The sequence below is a fragment of the Myxine glutinosa genome, chromosome 6 (genome assembly GCF_964187855.1).
Source record: "Myxine glutinosa chromosome 6, kmMyxGlut1.1, whole genome shotgun sequence".
In the NCBI taxonomy this organism is placed as follows: Eukaryota; Metazoa; Chordata; class Myxini; order Myxiniformes; family Myxinidae; genus Myxine; species Myxine glutinosa.
This window is the reverse complement of record NC_136266.1, coordinates 166,015,563-166,037,090: the sequence shown is the minus strand read 5'-3', so window position 1 is coordinate 166,037,090 and position 21,528 is coordinate 166,015,563. Positions and strand designations below refer to the sequence as shown.

Sequence of the window (21,528 nt, the reverse complement as noted above, 5' to 3'; positions counted from 1 at the left end):
TCAGCAATAAGTTAGTGCTCAGGCCACCACCAGGTGCAGACAAAGAATTGACTTCGCTTCTAACTGGGATGCTTCGTGAGAATCCCAAAAAAAGACTCACTATGAAGGTGAGGGTTTGATACCGTTTTAGACTATTTGATTTGCATGAACAAGTATGTTCACACATGCTGGGGTTGCTGACCTCCTGTGACTGTGGAGCACAATACTGTTGTTCACTTGTGAAGGTGTTTCCTGTTCGTGTTTATATTTGATTCCAACACATTGTTTTGCAGAATATTTCAAAGCACCCGTGGTTGAAACAAAAAAATCTCTCGTTTTACAAATTTGTCAGGTAAGCAACCACCCTTTTGCACTCTTTTAATATCTTCTGTTCGTATTGTTTCTCTGCAAGATGGAAGAGGAAATGATGTATAATGGAAGAGCATGTAAGTGGAAATGATAGAGAGCATGAACTGACAATAGGGCAGCAGGGAAAGTAATGGACAAAATAAACATAAACTTCCAGTTCTGGGTCTGAGTGCGCTAGACTTTGATCCTCTTTCCAGTTTATCAAAGCTAAGTTTTCAAAGCAGATCCATTGTGCCCTCTACAGCGCCTACATATAATATATTATTGATCTACATATAATACCCCATAATGTCAAACTGGAATTTCTTTTTCGAAATTTTTACATATTAATTAAAAATGAAAAGCTGAAATGCCTTGAGTAAATAAGTATTCAACCCCTTTGCTTTGACACTCAAAATTGAGCTCATGTGCATCCAATTGCCATTGATCTTCCTTGAGATGTATCTATAACTTAATTGGAGTCCAGCTGTGGCCAATTTAATTGTTTAGACATGACTTGGAAAGAAACACACCTTCTATACAGGGTCCCAGAGTTGGCAGTGCATGTCAGACCAGGAACTCCACCATGAAGTTCGAGGAACACCGTAGAACTCTGAGATTGAATTGTGAGGAGGCATAGAACAAGAACGTGAAATAGTCCAGTGGAAAAAGTATGATATTGGGCTGAGGTGTGTTTTTTGGTGTATACAATGTTTTATAGTTGTTTCTAGGTGTTTGATATCTACTGATAATAAATCAAGAGGGTGCCAAAGTCGCACCCTTGGGGAAAAATTTTTATACACATTAAAAAAAAATGAATCGTTGATCACAAGATGCCTACTTTTCGGACAGTATTAAATCCTCCAATATTGAACACACACAAGTACTGTGCACACAACACGTTTATTTGACCTATACTATATCATATTGTGTTATTTTCATTAATCTTTGAACCAATATACCCTTCTTTCGAACACAATGTGCATTTTTCCACACATAAATATCATGTCATAAATGTCAATACCCACAGCACCGACGCCGATTGTGACGCCGAAAGAAGTCCTCCAAGATGTCATCAGGAAGTCGCTCCATAGACCGCAGGTAGTAGAGCCCATACCTGGCATAGTTTGTATGTCCAGAAGCAAAGAAGTAGGGGATCATCTGTTGAACTGCCCACATGTGCAAAGGCCAGTCGCCTTCACGTTCTTCCCGGACGAAAATCATCATGATGAGCACCGGTTTGATCTTGATCCCATGAACTTTGTCATGCACTCCTTGTGGTACTGTGCATCTGCTGCATGAAGGTCACTGACAGCTCCTTGCACCCGTATCCTGACCTGCTGGGCAATTTCATCCTCTCGAATGGAACATACTTCCAGAATGGAATCTTTGAAGCTCTTCATGCCAGGCCCCCTTTCAGCAGTTCTGCAATGGACTACTCTTTTCCATCTATGAGGATGACGTGGGTCAGGGGCTGGTTCACACACCTCACCACAAAATAAGCAGTCTGTCAAGAAATCAAACTGGGCAATTTCTGATCGACGTGTTCTTTTTAGAGGGGGGTGTTCCACTGCTTTCGTTGCTATTTGCCTCCACAAATCTTTTGATGTGGGTCTTTGACGTATATGTCGAAAGACAACTTTTGTGACATAAGAGTGCAGTGTTAGGATCATCAGCTAGTCTATGCTCTAGTTCTACATGCAACCCATCACCACGGATTTTGCTTCTGTCTATGATAGTACGCAGGCGCTGGGGCTTGGCAGAGATAAGATTTTCTTTTGATTTTCCACAGTTGAAGAGACACCCCTCTGCTTCATTGGATGCCATGTTTCAAGTCAGTCTGGAATAAGAAAGAGACAGAAGAATAAATATATGATATGGTCAAAACAACAAATGGTTCAAAATTATCACATATAAACTATTGCATTTTATGTTACAGGAGTATACATTCATGTTTATTTCAATGGGTCTGTAATCTATGTATTTTCATCAATTGTCCTCATGGGTGTACCATGAATTAAGCATCTGAAATATATATGGAAAGTAAATATATATGCAAGTTGTTTATTATCTACTGGCGCATATTCTAGGTTAAACCGATACTATTTGCTATTCACAACAAAATTTGATAGAAAGTGCATTATTCTGCCCCTGGATGATTTTATCATAAATTTCTATGTAATAAATGTTAACAGGCTGTAAATAGTCTCGCTAATTTGGACATAGGTACGACTAATTTATAAAAATATATTTTAGACGAGTCGACAAAATGTCGATAATCGCTCGAAAACGTTCCCTTTTTCAAATGGCAATAAAAAAAATTCCCCAAAGGTGCCAAAGTGGCACCCTCTTGTTTTGAGATCAGTATACATATGAGTTACAGAAATTGCAATGAAACGTTGTATATACTGCAAAACACGGTCAGTCAGGATTCCACTGGACTAAAAGTCCTTGAGTGGCCCAGCCAAAGCCGAGACTTGAATCCCATTGAGAATCTCTGGAAAGACTTGAAGATTGCCGTTCATCAATGCTCTCATCCAACTTGAAAGACCTTGAGCAAATCTGCAAGGAAGAATGGGAGTAACTCCCTAAATCCAGATGTGAAAAGCTGTTAGAGACATACCCAAGAAGACTCAAAGCTGTAATCGCTGCCAAAAGTGCTTAAACGAGGGTATTAACTCGGGATACTCAATATGAATGTAACTTAGATACCGTTGGACCCCGACATTCGCGGTTGATAAAATGCGACCTGCTTCTACATTTGCGGCCCTGTGTCCCGCATGTTCGCGGTTTTTAGCGGATGCAGAAAATTTTTCCCGTCCACCCACGGACTGACTTTGTACTAAGTTGATTATCCCTTTTCACCTACGGGTAGGAATCCCAAGTTAATATTAGGCCGAGAAAAATATATTTCCGGTCTCTGGTCAGCGCGAGCATCGATTTTGACCCTGCGCATCAACAATTTTTTTTGTTTTTAATTTCCAACGGTACCTACAACAGCGCGTGCCTGTTGTTGCCGGGCCGGCGCGCTATCTCGGGAATTACGGGTCTGAGGGTCGCCATTGATATCGACGTTCGCGCACGGTTCTCCCCTACAAAGCTCCGTTTAGTTTCTCCAAATCCAACCAGCCGTTCCAAAGGTATGAGTAGTGTTGTATGCCGTGACGTCATGAATCCAATCGGCTGGATATTGTCATTTATTGAAACGAAGACGTTCTTTGTCGGGTTCGTGTGAAGCAAACAGAAGGCCTAGAGAGCTGCGGGTGGTCTCGTTAGTTAGGTCTGGATCCTATCTCGTTTGTCATTAAGTTGTAAGTGTCTGAGATAATCTGCTGGACTGGGAGAAGATGTCGTGGGAGACCATCGGCCTGTGAGACCACTTGCGCATGGTGTTGTAGCGATCATTGGAATGTTTGACGGTACGGCGAGGCGATCTCGAGAACGAAATGGCAGTCTATAATATGCTTGAAGAACATAATGATTTTCAGAATAAATACATTTTAAAATAACTTCAGCTTGTGTTCATTATTTACAAAAAAAGGCCTACAAGTCCCATTGGCTGTCTTTAATTTCTCTCTGGACGGCGCCATGGCAGATGAGGAGGACCGCAAGGCATGAGGACACAAACCTCTATATGTGCAATCCGTGCTTTTCAAAAAAATAAAAACCGCATCGCCGCATCAATTCTGGAACTTTGGTCTGACCAGAGACCAGCAATATATTTTTTTCAGCCTCATATTAGTATTTTCTGTTTCAGGAAAAGCCTGGTTCACAGAGATGATTGCAAATTCTCCGCATGGGGAGGAGTGGGAGGGGGGAAGAAGCTTATAGATGCGATATGACGTGGGGAGTAGGGTTGCCTGATTTGTTACATAATTATTTTGTCATTTGTTTTTGATCGGGAACGGTGAGTGATTATTTAATTACCCATCTATTGTTTCGTTTGAAGTCTCCTGATTCCTTTAGTCCACACAAGATTAATGTGTAATATATGGGGTGTAAGTCTTGCGCCGATCAGCGAGACTGGTTCATAAAACATAAGTGAAAATGAACTTTTGTTTTGAATCTAAAATAAAATGAAATTCTAACACAAGGCTGTGATACCGGTACATTTGAAAGGATGCAATTTAAACTCAACATTTATCTTCGTAAGATAATACAGAATACCGTATCATCCTTCAAGCTTGTACAGTTAAAACGGCAACCATTGCCGGGGTCATGACGGGCTTTGGGAATCAAGCAAGATCGAAGCACAAACTGTTCGTTTTCGATAAAGTAACATGACACTCGCAGCAAAAGAGGAAGCTAAACTTTTGGAATTGTATTTGTAAGAATTTAATGAAAACTATAATCATGTGCATTCATGTTCGTAAAAACTTTGACATTTTCCCTGATGAAAAAACATTTCCCACCAGCTGCGCGCACATCACTTCTGAAAGCAACTTCCACGTGCCACGTGTAAAACCAGGTCCAGCCACTCTTAAACCATTTCCCACCAGCTGTGCATGTCGAGGCTCTACCCTTTTGCCCCATTTCCCCCCGGGTTGGAATGAGCCCCTTCTTGAGTCGGACCAAGATATACAAGACATTTATTCAGATACAAGACGACACCTGAATTCAGATACCTGAATTTTAAATTTGCATTCACTTTTATACATTTTCAGAGAACAGAGAGACCTTTATAATATTCATGGGTTCAAAAACATCCTTTGTTTACTGCTTTGTAGGCGGAGAGACTGAGCAAGGTCGAATAAGCTTTGTCAACAATCTCGCAAATTCCGACATTTAGACGCGAGTTAAATGGGACACAGTTGTCTTGAGATTCCGGTGAACTCTTCCACCTGCACACAACGGTTCTGAAAGCATCTTGCACTTGTCACGCATAAAACAGTTGAATGTGCGCATAAGCCATCCCCCACCATGCCAATCGACATTTGCGTTTTTTCACGAAACAAGTTTTCAATTCCATTCGTGGTTTGCTTCGACAATCCCGACTTTTGTGGGCATATTCGAGATTTTTGATTTTCCCCGATGAATCACGAACAGTCGGGAACCTGTCCCCCTTTTCCATCAATTTTTTCCATCAAGCCTGAATTTTAAATTCAGGCTGTAATGCAACAAAAAGTGAAAAAGTCAAGGGGTGAATACTTTCTTAAGGCACTGTATCTTTTCATCTCGGTTGTGTTTTTATGTAATTTTTACTGTTTTTAACCTTAATTTATTGTGGTGTTTTGTCCCTGGTGTTTGTCTAGCTAACTCACCTGAGATGGCCTGAGATGATGGTGACCAGCCACCCTCCAGAGGTGCGAAAAGACCAGGAGGACCAAAAAGACCCCTTTCATTGCTAAAATTTCATTTCATTGAAAACCCCACTTTCATTGGACATGCTTTGACACAACCCCTTTGGATAAAACCCTGATACACACACACACCCCCACGCCCCCCCCCCCCCCCAGATACACATACACACACACACACACACACACACACACACACACACACACACACACACACACACACTACACACATACACATACTTTTCGTTTTATGACGTCAAAATTGAGGCAAGTGTATATTACATGACAAGTGTATGTATTTTTAAGCATGTGGGACTTGAAATAAAATTTTGAGCCACAAAAAACATTTGTTTGTTTCCTTTGGTGTACAACATGTAAAAGTGGTCCAAATATCCCAGCATTGCACTATCCAGCACACTCATTTTAGGTCGTACAAGCTAATGTAGCCACTCATTCTTCTGGGAAGCATCCCCTGCACATGCTGGTCACGTTTAAAATTCACCTAAATGCTTGTAAGTTCATCAATTAATAATAACGCGAATTGCGACTCACTGAGGTAATTGTTGATATCGAATTTAAAGAAAAAACAGATATTTAAACCTTTATACGTATCCAACGTAACATTTTCTGAAACGTCTAACCATAACACACACTTTTGTAGCATAAAAATAACATTAAATGTCTTTATTTAAAAAATAATAATAATAATAATAAACAAGGAACATTGCTGCAGATGCTCCTCTAATATACACTGCTCTAAAGGTGAAGCCCTTTTTATTCCACATGTGCAACAAAAGTGTGAACTTATTTCGTGTCAAAATATTAACAAGAATATTGGCAACATAGCACTTACAATGTTATATCTCTAACCACGATATTTATGTGTTATGTATTGCGTGGGATTAAACCGGAAGGCGGATATAAAAGAGGCGGGGCATACGGCTTGGCAGAGGAAGTTGGGCCTACGCTGGGCGCTTGTGGTTTTCCCGGCTGTGTAATAAACGACCGATGGTGCACTCAAACTGTCTTCCCAGCCTGATACTTTACATGGCGACGAGGATGGGATTCTGGTGAGCGCGTGCAAAGCAAGCTGAGCTATTGCAGTTAGCTGTTGGCCTACCAACTCGTTATTTCACGGCATACGCTACTTGAGCACCATGTCCTACGGCCGGATTGACGAGTTCAATCCGCGCGAAGGAAGCTGGGAGGCGTACATTGAGCGTCTACAGTGTTATTACCAAGCTAATGGCATCGAGGATGATGCCAGGAAGAAAGCAATCCTGATGTCGGTATGTGGCAGCGAGACGTTTACTATTCTGAAGAATCTTGCCATGCCCAGGACCACGATGGATTTGACACACGCCGAGCTTGTGGCAGCAATGAAGGAGCACTGCGAACCTACACCCTCCGTCATTGTGAGTCGATTCAATTTTTACATGTCGCCAAACCTCAACGCAGTCCATTTCGGCATTCATAGCTCACCTGAAACACCTTGACCAGCATTGCCAGTTTGGTGCTACATTCGACGACATGCTAAGGGACTTGCTCGTAGTGGGAGTGGAGCAAGGTCGGATTCGCCGGCGCCTACTTGCTGAACGGACTCTGACATTTTCCAGTGCAAAGGACATTGCTATCGCAATTGAGTGTGCAGACAAAAATGCTGCAGATATTGCACGCTCCATCACTTACCAGCCTAGTGCTGACCTGTCATCTGTCAACCGGGTTGATCCGACCCGAAACCCACAACATCCGACCTGAAAATCCGATGCCAAAACACCTGGAAACTGCTTGGCAGCTGGTGCTGGAAAAAAAACAGGTGAAAAGGAGAGAGGAATGCAAAACCCACCTCCTTGACTCAGAGCCTAACCAAGAAGATGTGACTGACAGAGACAGCCCTAGCCACAGCGTTCAGTCGTATGACCTTTTCCACACAAAGTCTGGCAGACAGTCTACTCCAATACTGGTTATAGTAGATATAGACGGACGGAATGTGGAAATGGAGATAGACACGGGTGCTGCCGTCTCACTCATGAGCGAAGCAGCTTTCCGTAACCTGTGGGTGAATCGTGAAAAACCCAGCCTCCATTGGTCCCCGATCCAACTCACCACGTATACTGGTGAGTCAATACAAGCCCGCGGGTCGTGTGATGTCACAGTAACCTACGGAAACAACACTCACCAATTACAACTCTTGGTCGTCCCTGGGGATGGACCCACACTTCTTGGGCGAAACTGGCTCGATGTTGTCAAATTCAATTGGGAACACATCCACCAACTACAGGCTTCCAAGCCACCAACTGTACTGCAGCACCTCCTCGGGAGATACCTGGACATCTTCAAGGATGAACTCGGGACATTGAAGGGCTTCACTGCCAAGCTCAACGTTGAGAAAGATGTGAAGCCAATTTTCTGCAAAGCATGCCCAGTCCTTCTCGCATTGAAAGAAAATGTTCGTGCAGATTTAGCCAGACTGGAAAAGTTAGGTATCATTGAGTCACTGAGTCAGTTCAGTACTCAAATTGGGCTGCTCCAGTTGTTCCTGTTGTGAAGGCAGACAGGTCGATACGCCTTTGTGGGGATTACAAAATGTCGACCAACAAATGTTCCACCTTGGACAAATATCCCATACCAAGGATCGGTGACTTATACGCAAAACTGTGGGGAGGACAGTACTTTACCAAGCTCGGCATGAGGTCGGCCTACCTACAAGTCGTTCTGGATGAGGATTCCAAAGAATATCTCACCATCAACATGCATCGGGGGCTCCACAGATACAACCGCCTGAGTTTTGGTGTCAAATCGGCGCCAGGAATCTACCAACGCTGTATGAACAGCCTGTTCGCTGCTGAACCACACGTTGTTGTTTACCAAGACGACATCCTAGTCACTGGCCGCTCTGAGCTTCATAATCTGGACAACCTCGAACGTGTGCTACGTATTATTTCCGACTCTGGACTACGCCTGCGGAGAGACAAGTGCGAGTTCATGGTTCCGTCGGTGACCTATTTGGGCCATCGTATTGATGCCGAAGGCTTACATCCCACAGAAGAGAAGATCAGAGAAATCAAAGACGTCCCTGCTCCGACAAACATGACTGAACTCAAGGCTTACATTGGCATGCTGCAGTACTACAGCAGGTATATCCCAAACATTGCTACCATGCTGGGCCCACTGTATTGCCTGTTTAAAAAAGGCATCAGCTGGAAATGGGACATTCTGGAGTCAGCAGCCTTCCAGAAGTCAAAAGACATGCTGCGGTCTTCAAATGTGCTAGTTCACTACGACCCAGACAAAGATATGGTCCTGTCGTGTGATGCGAGTCAGTACGGGGTTGGTGCTGTTCTGTCACACATCATGCCAGATCGCACAGAGAGACCAACAGCATTCGTATCTCGTACACTGTCTACTGCTGTGAAGAACTACAGTCAGCTGGACAAAGAAGGACTCGACATTGTATTCGGAGTTAAGAAATTTCACCAGTACGTTTTCGGTCGGCATTTCACGATTTACACGGACCACAAGCCACTGATTAGTTTGTTTGGTCCATCAAAGGCTACCTCAGAGGTCTTACCGCCTCGGATCATACGCTGGTCACTTTCACTCTGAGCTTATGATTACGATATTACGTACAGACCTGGCTCCACAATTTAAAATGCAGACGCCATGAGTCGCCTACCACTTCCGGACACAGTGCTTAACCCCCCTGTACCTGGCAGCATGATATCTCTGATGGACTTTTTGAATGACAACCCAATTGATGCCAACCAGATACGGACCTACACTAGGCGTGACCCACTTCTTTCCAAGGTCATTCGTGCTACTGGGCAAGGGTGGGGCCTTCTACGTGATGCTGACCCTGAATTGAATTCTTACAAGGTCAGGCAAAATGAACTAAGTGTCGAGAATGGCTGCTTGCTGTGGGGATGCCGAGTGGTCATTCCCCCAAACTTGCGCACAAAGATTTTGGACCAGCTTCACGATTGTCATCCAGGCATTGTAAGAATGAAATCGCTGGCACGGAACTATGTCTGGTGGCCTCACCTCGACTCTGACATCGAACAGTGTGTGAAACATTGTTATCCATGCCAAAGCAGTCGAAACTCCCCTGTTAAGGCACCATTACACCCCTGGGAATGGCCCACTGAACTATGGCAGAGGATTCGGCTAGTCCATGCTGGACCCATCGAAGGCCGTATGATCCTTGTTGTTACGGACGCTCACACTAAATAGATTGACGCCTATGTAACGCATACAGCAACCTCACACGCTACCATAGAGAGGCTGCGCCAGTGCTTTGCCACTCATGGTTTGCCACGCTTGATAGTCACTGACAATGGAACCTGTTTCCCAAGTTCTGAATTCACTGAATTCACCCGCCTGAATGGTATCATTCACAAGTTTGTGAGCCCATACCATCAAGCTTCAAATGGACTATCTGAAAGCTCTGTGAGTTTTGTCAAGTCTGGTCTAAGTAAGATACCAGGCGGAAGCCTTCAGACCAGACTATCACGTGTGCTTTTCACTCACCACATCACTCCCCACACAACGACAGGGGTGACACCGGCTGAGCTGCTGATGAAACCACGTTTGCGTACACGACTGGATTGTCTAAGACCAGATGTGCTGTCGGTTGTGTATCAAAATCAGTGGAAACAGAGACTTCACCATGACAAACATGCTGTACAGCGCTCTATAAAGGTCGGGGACCCGGTGCTTGTGAGAAACTTTGGTCGCGGAATGGTTTGGTTACCAGGGCGCGTTCACAAAAATGAGGGACCGTTGTCCTACGTTATCAAACTAGAGGACAATCGAGTCGTCCGGAGGCACCTTGATCATGTCCGGTATCGGTCCTGTGATCCTGTCATTTTCACAAAGGATATCTCGCCACTTCCTGAACCTGTGAACAGCGACATTGTTGCCGCAGATAGTACTGCACCGCTCCCTGAGGCTGAACCCCATAACGCTGTTGCAGCACCACCAGTGGAGCCGCATGGCAGCTTTGCACCCCGACGATCATCCAGAGTTCGAAAGGCGCCTACTTGCCTTGACTTGTAGCTCGTATTCTTGTATGCATTTCGCATTCAATTTTGCATTTGCAATTTCGCAATTTTGTATATCTGTATTTTTGTATGCATTGGTATGCTTTTCACTGTTATTTTCACATTGGTATTTTCACTGTTAATGGGAGGGGGGAGATGTTATGTATTGCATGGGAATAAACTGGAAGGCGGATATAAAAGAGGCGGGGCATACGGCTTGGCAGAGGAAGCTGGGCCGACGCTGGGCGCTTGTGGTTTTCCCGGCTGCATAATAAACGACCGATGGTGCACTCAAACTGTCTTCCCAGCCTGCTACTTTACACTTCATTTACACTTCAAATTTACGCTTCAAATTTACACTTTACACTTCAAATCGTTGCTCACTTCATTTTCACTCAAATAATGCAGTCAACTCTGCTGTGCACTGAAACTATGCTGTGTGAAATGCGATCTTTTCAAAAAAAGTCGGAATTTGGCCAAATCTGTTTTATTCGTTTGTTAATATACCTCAGCCATTGACAAATCTTAAATTAGAATTTTATTTGAGGTTCAAATTACCCCGTGCGATCGTGTTGAACAATGCCTGCACGTCTGTCTATGTGATAAATAATTAATTGCCCACACTCAGACTCTTCTTCTTCACGCAATAACACCTTTTGCTTCCAGACCATACATCCAATCATCTTAAAATTTTGCACACTTGTTAGGTAGGCTTCATGACTTATACTATAGTATGAAGTTTCACATCGATCAATGAAGCGGTTCAAGAGATATAAATGTTTTTAATATTTTCGTTTAATTAACGATATCTGCCAAACCACGTAACCTATCGCAAATTCCAAAAGGTCATTTTAGTAGACTGATATGCTGAATACATCTGTGAAGTTTCCCCTCGATTGGATCACAAATGAGAGAGGAGCTTGGTTTTAAAGGATAATGCTTAAAAACGTCATAACTCTGAAACCATGTGACACATGACGTCATGCATGCTGACGTTTTTGTTCGTCTTGGGTATGCGATTCTGCCTGCACAGTTTGGCCTCGATCTGTTCAGGCGTTTTGGAGAAAATGGGATTTCACTCAAAACAATATGGCGGCCAAACTACGTGACCTATGACGTCATAATTACTATTAAAATATTCTACAGGCCGAGTCACTCCTATAGTGAAAATCTGCTCTCAATCGGTCCAATTATTGCAGAGAAAATGGTTTTTAAAGAAATGTCTTTAAAATGGCAGGAGCCCTGAGTCACATGACTTGGGAAGACAATATGTTGCATTTCTTCTTCTTTCAACAATAAACACTTCTAGCTTCGAGACCATCAAACCAATCACGTTGAAATTTTACACACTTGTTCCGCTTGATGAGATAGACAATGCATTAAAAATTCAAGTCGATCAATGCAGTGGTTCAAGCGTTAGAAGCTTTTTAGGATTCTTCTTCAATTATTTATTGCGGCCAAACCATGTGAATCACCTTTAGAGGCCATTTTTCCCTGCAGAGCAGGGGTTGGCCTTTTTCGGGCACCGTGGTCCCTTTTTGAAGGAATGTTTTATGGCCGGTTGCCCTTCCTGCCACCAACCCTGTGCGATTATGCATGCCAAGTTTGAGCTCTATCTGTTCAGCCGTTGCGGAGAAAAATGGGTTTTCGTGTTTTTCCTGAAAACAATATGGCGGCCGAACCACGTGACGTATGACTTCGAAAATTTTTGCATTGTGAGATTTTTAAACTAAGGAGCTGGGAAAAATTTTTTTGTGGGAGCAAAGATGTGTTTGACGATTTATAACCTCTTAACGTTAGCATTTTTGATATACTAAATACACATGTTTTTGGGTCCCATTGCAGAGTTCTTTAGAAAGAGACATTACTCAAATTTTTCCATTGAGCCGTTTCGGAGATATAGAGGGGCAAAGTTGAAGGTGTTTTCCAATATGGCGCCCATACCACGTGATCTATGACGTCATAATTAGCATAAAGAAATTATACGTGCCGAGTCGCTCATTTGATGAACATTTCCTGTCAATCCGACCAGCGGATGCTGAGAAACTTAATTTTAAAGTTTTCGGAGGTGCAAAATATGGTGGAAGAATAATAATAATCTTGCCATAATTCACCAAATGTCCATCTGTCTGTCGTTCGAAGGTACCGCAAAAACGGCTGAACCGATCGCGAAGATATTTTGGGTGGGTAATCTTGGACCCCTGGAGTAAAATAGGCCATATTGTTTTTCAAATTTTTCCAAGTTTTCCCATTTTCCAGTTATTCCAAACACGATGGAATAATATTTACCGATATGAACAGTGGTGTGGCTTTTATTGATATTCTACAGATACTGTTTAGATTTTGATGAGAATTACGAACCTGCAGCGAATCCGAAAGTAGACAGATGACGGCAATAGACCAGGAGCCCGGGGGGGGGGGGGGTCAGCCTAGCTGGGGGGGGAGGGGGGGGGTCAGCCTAGCTGGAAAGTTAACCAATTTTCATGTATATAGCAATGGTCCATGTGCATGTGCATGTAAGGAAATGGACTTCTGCCGGGCACATTCTGGTGGGTGTGGTCAGAAGGGCCATTAGAAAGAGACCGAAAAATTGAGCGAGATCAGCTCTGAATTAACGTGATGAAACCTACTGGAAAATGTTCGGCGTAGTCCCGGGTATCATGAATGACCACTGCCAGACATTTTCATTGGTGGGGTGTGCCCACGAGACACCCCCGAATGCCACCACCCCAAAATTGAGCGAGATCAGCTTGTGCGTTGACCTGATGAGAATAAAATTAAGAATAAAATACAATGGAATAACAGCAACATAACTTTTGAAAATCACATTTTATTTCAAGTCATGGGAAAAGCAGGGTACAAGGTATAACACGTCATTTGTCGTGGGTATTGTAAAGTTGCTGACGTTATCTGTTAAATGTTATCGTTGCCGAAACTATTATTTCCCTTTAAGTTTGTAAAATTAAAGAAAGGGTTTCCGATATTATGGTTGGATAAATTGTGTTCTGCTGAAACAGGTATGGATTAATCAGGGGAACAGTTTATAGAAATGTCAACTGGAGACGCTATCAATGTTTTAAACATGAATAGAAAACACATCTACTCATTGATTGTAGAAAAAAACCCCAAAAAAGATAGAACCTGATGTATTTAATCTTTGGCAACAACGATGAGCTTTGGTACTAAAACACAACGATGAGCTTTGGTACTAAAACACAACGATGAGCTTTGGTACTTAAACACAACGATGAGGTTTGGTACTAAAACACAACGATGAGCTTTGGTACTTAAACACAACGATGAGGTTTGGTACTTAAACACAACGATGAGGTTTGGTACTTAAACACAACGATGATCTTTGGTACTAAAACACAACGATGAGGTTTGGTACTAAAACACAACGATGAGCTTTGGTACTAAAACACAACGATGAGCTTTGGTACTAAAACACAACGATGAGCTTTGGTACTAAAACACAACGATGAGCTTTGGTACTAAAACACAACGATGAGCTTTGGTACTAAAACACAACGATGAGGTTTGGTACTAAAACACAACGATGAGATGTGGTACTAAAACACAACGATGATCTTTGGTACTAAAACACAACGATGAGCTTTGGTACTAAAACACAACGATGAGGTTTGGTACTTAAACACAACGATGAGGTTTGGTACTTAAACACAACGATGAGGTTTGGTACTTAAACACAACGATGAGGTTTGGTACTTAAACACTACGATGAGGTTTGGTACTAAAACACAACGATGAGCTTTGGTACTTAAACACAACGATGAGGTTTGGTACTTAAACACAACGATGAACTTTGGTACTAAAACACAACGATGAGCTTTGGTACTAAAACACAACGATGAACTTTGGTACTTAAACACAACGATGAGGTTTGGTACTTAAACACAACGATGAGCTTTGGTACTAAAACACAACGATGAGCTTTGGTACTAAAACACAACGATGAGCTTTGGTACTAAAACACAACGATGAGCTTTGGTACTAAAACACAACGATGAGCTTTGGTACTAAAACACAACGATGAACTTTGGTACTAAAACACAACGATGAACTTTGGTACTAAAACACAACGATGAGCTTTGGTACTAAAACACAACGATGAGCTTTGGTACTAAAACACAACGATGAGCTTTGGTACTAAAACACAACGATGAACTTTGGTACTAAAACACAACGATGAGCTTTGGTACTAAAACACAACGATGAGCTTTGGTACTAAAACACAACGATGAACTTTGGTACTAAAACACAACGATGAGCTTTGGTACTAAAACACAACGATGAGCTTTGGTACTAAAACACAACGATGAGCTTTGGTACTAAAACACAACGATGAGCTTTGGTACTAAAACACAACGATGAGCTTTGGTACTAAAACACAACGATGAGCTTTGGTACTAAAACACAACGATGAACTTTGGTACTAAAACACAACGATGAGCTTTGGTACTAAAACACAACGATGAGCTTTGGTACTAAAACACAACGATCAGCTTTGGTACTAAAACACAACGATGAACTTTGGTACTAAAACACAACGATGAGCTTTGGTACTAAAACACAACGATGAGCTTTGGTACTAAAACACAACGATCAGCTTTGGTACTAAAACACAACGATGAGCTTTGGTACTAAAACACAACGATGAGCTTTGGTACTAAAACACAACGATGAAAGTGACTGAAAAATGTTCATCATAACACGGTACTGTGTGGCCCACATGAATGATCACAAGCAGATGTTCAAATTCTCTGGAGTGGTCTCCTATCAGTAATCCCCGTCTTCCTTCTCTGATTCTGAGTCTTCATTCCAGGCTTCGCCTTCTGAATCTCTCAATAATCCATCAATACTTTCTACTTCCAACTCTGACTCGCTGTCACCTACGACCTCCATGTCCTCTGCGTTGTTTCTGACATTCGCAAACAAACTGCCTGGTATGTTCATCTAAAACGGCCTGGCTGGCCCTTCAAGCCTGGCATGATGCCAGGCCCTTCAAACAAACCATGATGCCTGGCCTGGAATCAAACAAATGGCCTGGCTGGCCCTTCAAACCAGGTTGGCTTCAGGATGTTGTCATTCACAGACCATCCACAGTCGGTTGGTGACAAACCGTCCCCAGGAGATGCTGTCACGGCATGTGTCCACAATGCTGTAACATACTGCGTTCGTCGAATCTTCATGTCAAGGATCCGACGAGAAGGTGGCAGCAGGGCACAGTCGATGTAGATGTACATGATTGATGTGCAGAACAACGACATGATGTCGAGGGGATGTAGCTGTGCATGCACCGCTTTGCATCATCATAAACACACTGATTTTGAGTGTAGTTACAAAGGAGAGACTTCTCTTAAATCCTCAAAGTTTTAAACCTTAATTAATGAGATAATAGATACAACAACAACAACAACAACAACAACACCAACAACAGGCATTTTAAGGCCATCTTCCCTGCAAGAGCGGGGGTCAGTGAGATAATAGATGGCACCATGATATCTATGGGGAGCAATTTAAGTAAGAAAACTTACCTCTCATACTGCTTCTAATATCTTCTTGGATGTGTTGATGACTCTGATCATTAATAAAATAAGTTGGGTTGCATTGAAAAGAGAACTTGACTACTTGATTGCTATATCAAAACTGACTTTATTCCCCACACATGTACAGGTAAAAGTGTCACAAAAGGTAATACATCTAAAGTAACACGCCTGGCACCTTGTTGTCTCGGTTCAGGCTTAGTCAAATACATGCGGATATTGATAATTGTGAGTACATTACAAAGCCACAGAATCAAGAGATGAATTGGGCTTTTTCTCAGAATTCCGTCCAGCTCAATTTTTGGGGGGATATGGGGGGGCATTTGGGGGTGTCTGGCAGGCACACCCCACCACTGAAAATGTCTGGCAGTGGCCATTCATGATACCCGGGACTACGCCGAACTATTTCCTGCAGGTATCACCGGGTTAACTTACGAGCTGATGTCGCTCAATTTGGGGGGGGGGGGGGGCATTCGGGGGCATCTGGCGGGCACAACTCACCACTGAAAATGTCTGGCAGTGGCCAATCATGATACCCGGGACTACACCGAACTATTTCCTGCAGGTTTCACCGGGTTAACTTAAGAGCTGATCGAGCTTAATTTTGGGGGTGGGGGCATCGTCCTTGTCAACAACCAGGCCACAACATAAAACAGAGATCCGCAACATCCTGGTCGATTAACATTCCCACACTCGCCACCTGGCGTTCTCCACAATGACATTGCACACCACAACACCACAACACAACTGCCCGGCGCAATCAGCACCACCACCCTTTAAGGTCAAATTCCATCCACTACTCACACCACCGGACCTTCTTACAGACTTGTCCTCACCTCTCCTCATTTCACAAATTCATAAACATTGTCATTTTGACATTATTTTCCAATAAAATATTCATAAACAATACCGACAGCTGAAATCCAAACCTGGACCTCACAATTCTCAACGTCACCAAGCAAAATATCTTGTTCCAAAACACGACCCAAAATGCCCACTTCAATCCCGGACAGACAGACAGACAAATGGGAGGTTCCATGTTATAAAATGCAAAAACATGATGAACCAAAGTCTCCCGTTTTCTTGCCAATGAAATGCAACTGCCAAAAATAATTTGTCATCATTTCAATTGGGCAGTGAATTTATGGTGGAAAATTATTAACCATCGAGACCAAAATTACACAGGAATTCCTGATAGCACAAGGCACCGATATCGATGGGAATGCGACAACGCCAGAGCCCAATCATACCTCGGTACAGTGGGAGACTCCGTTGCACGCTGTATGAACAGCACACTGTAACATTGGCACCTGAAATGTATTATTTTCCCGGGTACCCCGGAACAACCAACGAAACAACAACAACAACAAATTGCAGAAATCAATATTCTCTTTAAACTTTTGCATCAAATCGCCCAGGAGGATTTTCACTGGTTTCTCATAAATTTTGGACTTTGTTATTTTCATCTTTCCTGACACGATTTATCTACGAGTCGTGTACTGTACGTTGTTACATGCAAGCTCTCGGCCTGCCGCTCCCGTGCACCCCGCCTTGGTGGTGCACGTATTGAACATCATTATCAGTCTCATTGACGTTTCTATTATTGCAGCAATGTCCGACACGTGACCCGTGACCCGAAACACAATCCAATTATATCAGTCAGTACAATTTACAATTCATCAACCTCCTCGTACTCACTTGGCTTGACTCATCTTGTCTTGTCTATTCGCTCATCCTGATATACATCTCATGAACCCGCTAGAGCCCCGTCCGTCAATGAGGGAGCACGAGGGAGCACCTGCAAAACTCTCCCGCCTCGACAATCATCCGAGCGGCCCCCCCACCGGAACCGCATCCGCACAGCACCACAAGACCACGGTCCACCTCCACCGGTCCGCAACCTGTCAACCACTCGTGTCGCCTCCTGCCGGGCCTGGGGGGGGGGGCGTGGGGGGCTCCGAACGAGATACCGACAATTGATCAATCCTGACAGCAAGTATTCCCGCCCCAAATGATCTTCAACAGGTCACACACGTATCCCTCAGAGCTGCCATCTCTTTCGTTCACAAATTATGTACGCGATTATGCACGCCTGCGTTTTTGGTTTAATTTACATCTTACAGGCCGCTTCCGTGCAGCGTCACGTGACTAACGCGAGTCTTATAAAGAACTTCAAAGAGGAACAAAGAACTCCATCAATTCAAGAATTAAAAACTTCTAAAATTGCAGCCAATCCACAGCGGCATCCGGCTAACCCCACCAACAACAACAACAACAACAGCCACCCCCAAGGCCCAAACCGAAGGCATTTCATGCAGCACACATGACTCGAAGCTCGCTCCCGACCAGCTCCAAGTTCATTGGCTAGCCCCAATATACGACTAACAATATACGACAATGTTTCTACCCTCAGGAGTGCCAGGAAGCACTATCTCTCCACACTCAAGATTGGACTCTCAAACCTGTCTCCTTCCTCCAAATCCTGGGGGCGTCTGGTCAAATCCGTTTCTGGTGTTTGTTCCCCCTCCATCCCCTCCCTTACCTCAAATGGCTACACAGTTGACACCGCACGTGACAAAGCCGAATGCCTCAACTCTGTGTTTGCCTCAAAATCTTGTGTCCCAAACCCATCTCTCTCTGTTCCCACCTTTCCCAGTCGAACCCAACTGCTCCTGGACTCTGTGTCCTTCTCTCCTGACAAGGTGGAGAAGTTTTTATCAAACCTCGACTCTGATTCTGCAACTGGACCAGATGGCATCAGCCCTCGGGTCCTAAAATCCTGCTCTGCCGCTCTATCTCACCCTCTCTCTGTTCTTTTCACCCTCTATTTTGCTCAAGGTCATCTGCCAGCATCTTGGAAATCAGCAAACATTACCGCTTTACACAAAAAAGGTGCAAAAACAGATCCTTGCAACTACAGACCAATCAGCCTGCTCCCAATTATCAGCAAAGTCTTGGAATCCATCATTGCTTCAGATATCAAATCCTTCCTCTTCTCCAATGGCTTGATCTCTGATCATCAATTTGGATTCAGACCAGGTCATTCTTCTCTGGACATGTTGCTTCTGCTGTCTCAACAATGGATGGAGGTCCTCAATGCCAAACAGGAAATCAGAGCTGTCTCACTTGACATATCACGTGCCTTCGATACGGTCTGGCACCCAGCTCTGCTCACCAAACTCACCTCCTATGGTATTCAGGGAAATCTCCACTCATGGCTTGCGGATTTCCTCTCTGGTCGTAGGCAACGTGTGGCCCTGAATGGATTTCTCTCATCTTCCCTACCTGTTCTGGCTGGAGTTCCCCAAGGTAGTGTTCTGGGCCCTGTGCTATTTCTGGTCTTCATCAATGATCTCTCCAACTCTCTGGAAAATCCTCTCTATCTCTTTGCTGATGACTCCACTATCTGCCGCTCCATTCCTCATCCCTCAGATCGGCAGTCTGCAGCCTCCTCACTCTCTGCAGACCTGGACAAAATCACAGACTGGTCAAACAAGTGGAACATGTCTTTCAATCCTGACAAATCTCACACTCTTACAATGTCTCTCCGAAAGGACCGACTGGAAAACCCTCCCATCTACTTTCTCAACAATCCTCTCCAAGAAGTTCTGTCGCTCAAGCTTTTGGGTCTCACTATCTGCCATGATCTTTCTTGGGAAAACCACATTTCCAAGCTGGCCTCCAAAGCCAGTCGCCGACTGGGCATCCTCCGTCGTGCGAAGTCCTTCCTAGGCACAACTGAGCTCCTCACCACATACAATGCTTTCATCCGCAGCTCAATGGAATACTGTTCTCCCCTCTGGGCTGGTGCTCCTGCCTCACACCTTGCTCGGCTTCACGCTGTTGAGGCCAAAGCTTTCAGAATCATTGGAATCTCCCGTGATGAAGCTAACTCCAAGGGCCTTTCACTCACTCACCGCAGGCAGGTTGGTGGTCTTTCTGTCTTCTACCGACTCCTCTCCGGCCTTGCTCCCCCAGCTCTCTCTGTGCTCTGTCCCCCAAATATTCCTTCAGGTCGCACAAGATCTGCCTGCAACCCTCTTATGGTTAAACTGCCAAAGTCTAGGCTCTCTGCTCACCTTCACTCTTTTATTCCCCTTTTCTCCCGCCTCTGGAACAAACTCCCCCACTCCCTTCAATCCCACTCCTCCCTCCAGGTCTTTAAAACAGCTGTTCACCACCATCTCTTATCTTCCCCCATGGAAAACCTTGATCTTTTCTACCCCCCGCGATCCATTTAACGAACACCATCAGGACCCTCGGATAGACGTTAAAGTCGGCATACCCGGCACGGATTCCCGCACGTTAAGCAAGCGAATCACAATCATTTGGCCGGCCGATACGCCGCATCCTGGAGCGCACCACAACCTAGGTTCTCCATCCAAAATGCAATCCAATGGACACCACGTGACCTAATGTTGTTAGGGCCTGTTGCGCACCAATCGGGCCTGTTGCGCACCAGGCTGAGGGGGTTGGGGGTATGGGGAAGTGGGGTGGCGGGGATCCTGTCCTGCTACAAATCCTGCTACTTGTCTTTCTGCCTGGCCCCCTGCCGTGGGGCCTTCCTGTCTCTCTTGAGATTACCTGCACTGTTCTTTTTCTCCTTTGAGTTTCACTGCTTCAAACTCAATTTCCTAATTGTGAGTTCCTCTACCTGAACTCACCTTGTAATTTTCACTGCCCTACCAAGCTTACCTGCTTATCGTTTCCCTACTTCCAACTCAACTGTTGCGAGCTTCATCTCGCCACCAGGAGTTCCTGCCTTCTGGCCATTTCCTTCGGCTCTCTCCGTTAGCTCAGCCTATGCTTTCCCTGGTAATGCAACGGCATACCCCATCCTGTCTGTCTAGGCTGCCTTCCTGGGATGATCTTGGTCTACAGGTGATCTTGGTCTGCAGGTGCCCCGCGTCCACCTGGCCTCACGCTCCCCCCTCCGGGCTAACTGTGACCCTATCCTTGGTAAATCAATAAACTCGTTACTCTGGGTCAATGGCCCGTACCTACAATTTGTTCGTGGCCCAAGCTCAAATCGGCGAAGGGAGGGACAGACCAAATCCGGAGTGAGGCGCGAAGCACGTAATTTGGGATAACTTTCAGCGCAAAAGCTCACCTTAATCGAATCAAGTGCCGCGCAGGATGGACCTTTACTTGGCACGTGGGCCCATCAATTCCACCCCACTCGGATCGTTATTGCCGGCCGGATAACAACCCATACAGGCGACCAACCACCCGCATGGATCGCTCGGCCCTTCGAGGCCGAGCCGCAACAAGGTACCTCCATAGATGGGGGCTCATAGT

General features: G+C 44.4%; 1 long non-coding RNA gene across 1 annotated transcript; it reads right to left on the bottom strand.

Annotated features, from left to right (window-relative positions):
• Nucleotides 1-1,649: 1,649 nt before the first annotated feature.
• On the bottom strand, nt 1,650-18,132 carry LOC137422849 (uncharacterized). The gene is made up of 3 exons (XR_013623740.1): nt 17,929-18,132; nt 13,294-13,425; nt 1,650-2,167 (listed from the first exon to the last, which is right to left on the bottom strand). It is a non-coding gene; the product is annotated as an uncharacterized LOC137422849 (long non-coding RNA).
• Between the last annotated feature and the right edge of the window lie 3,396 nt (nt 18,133-21,528).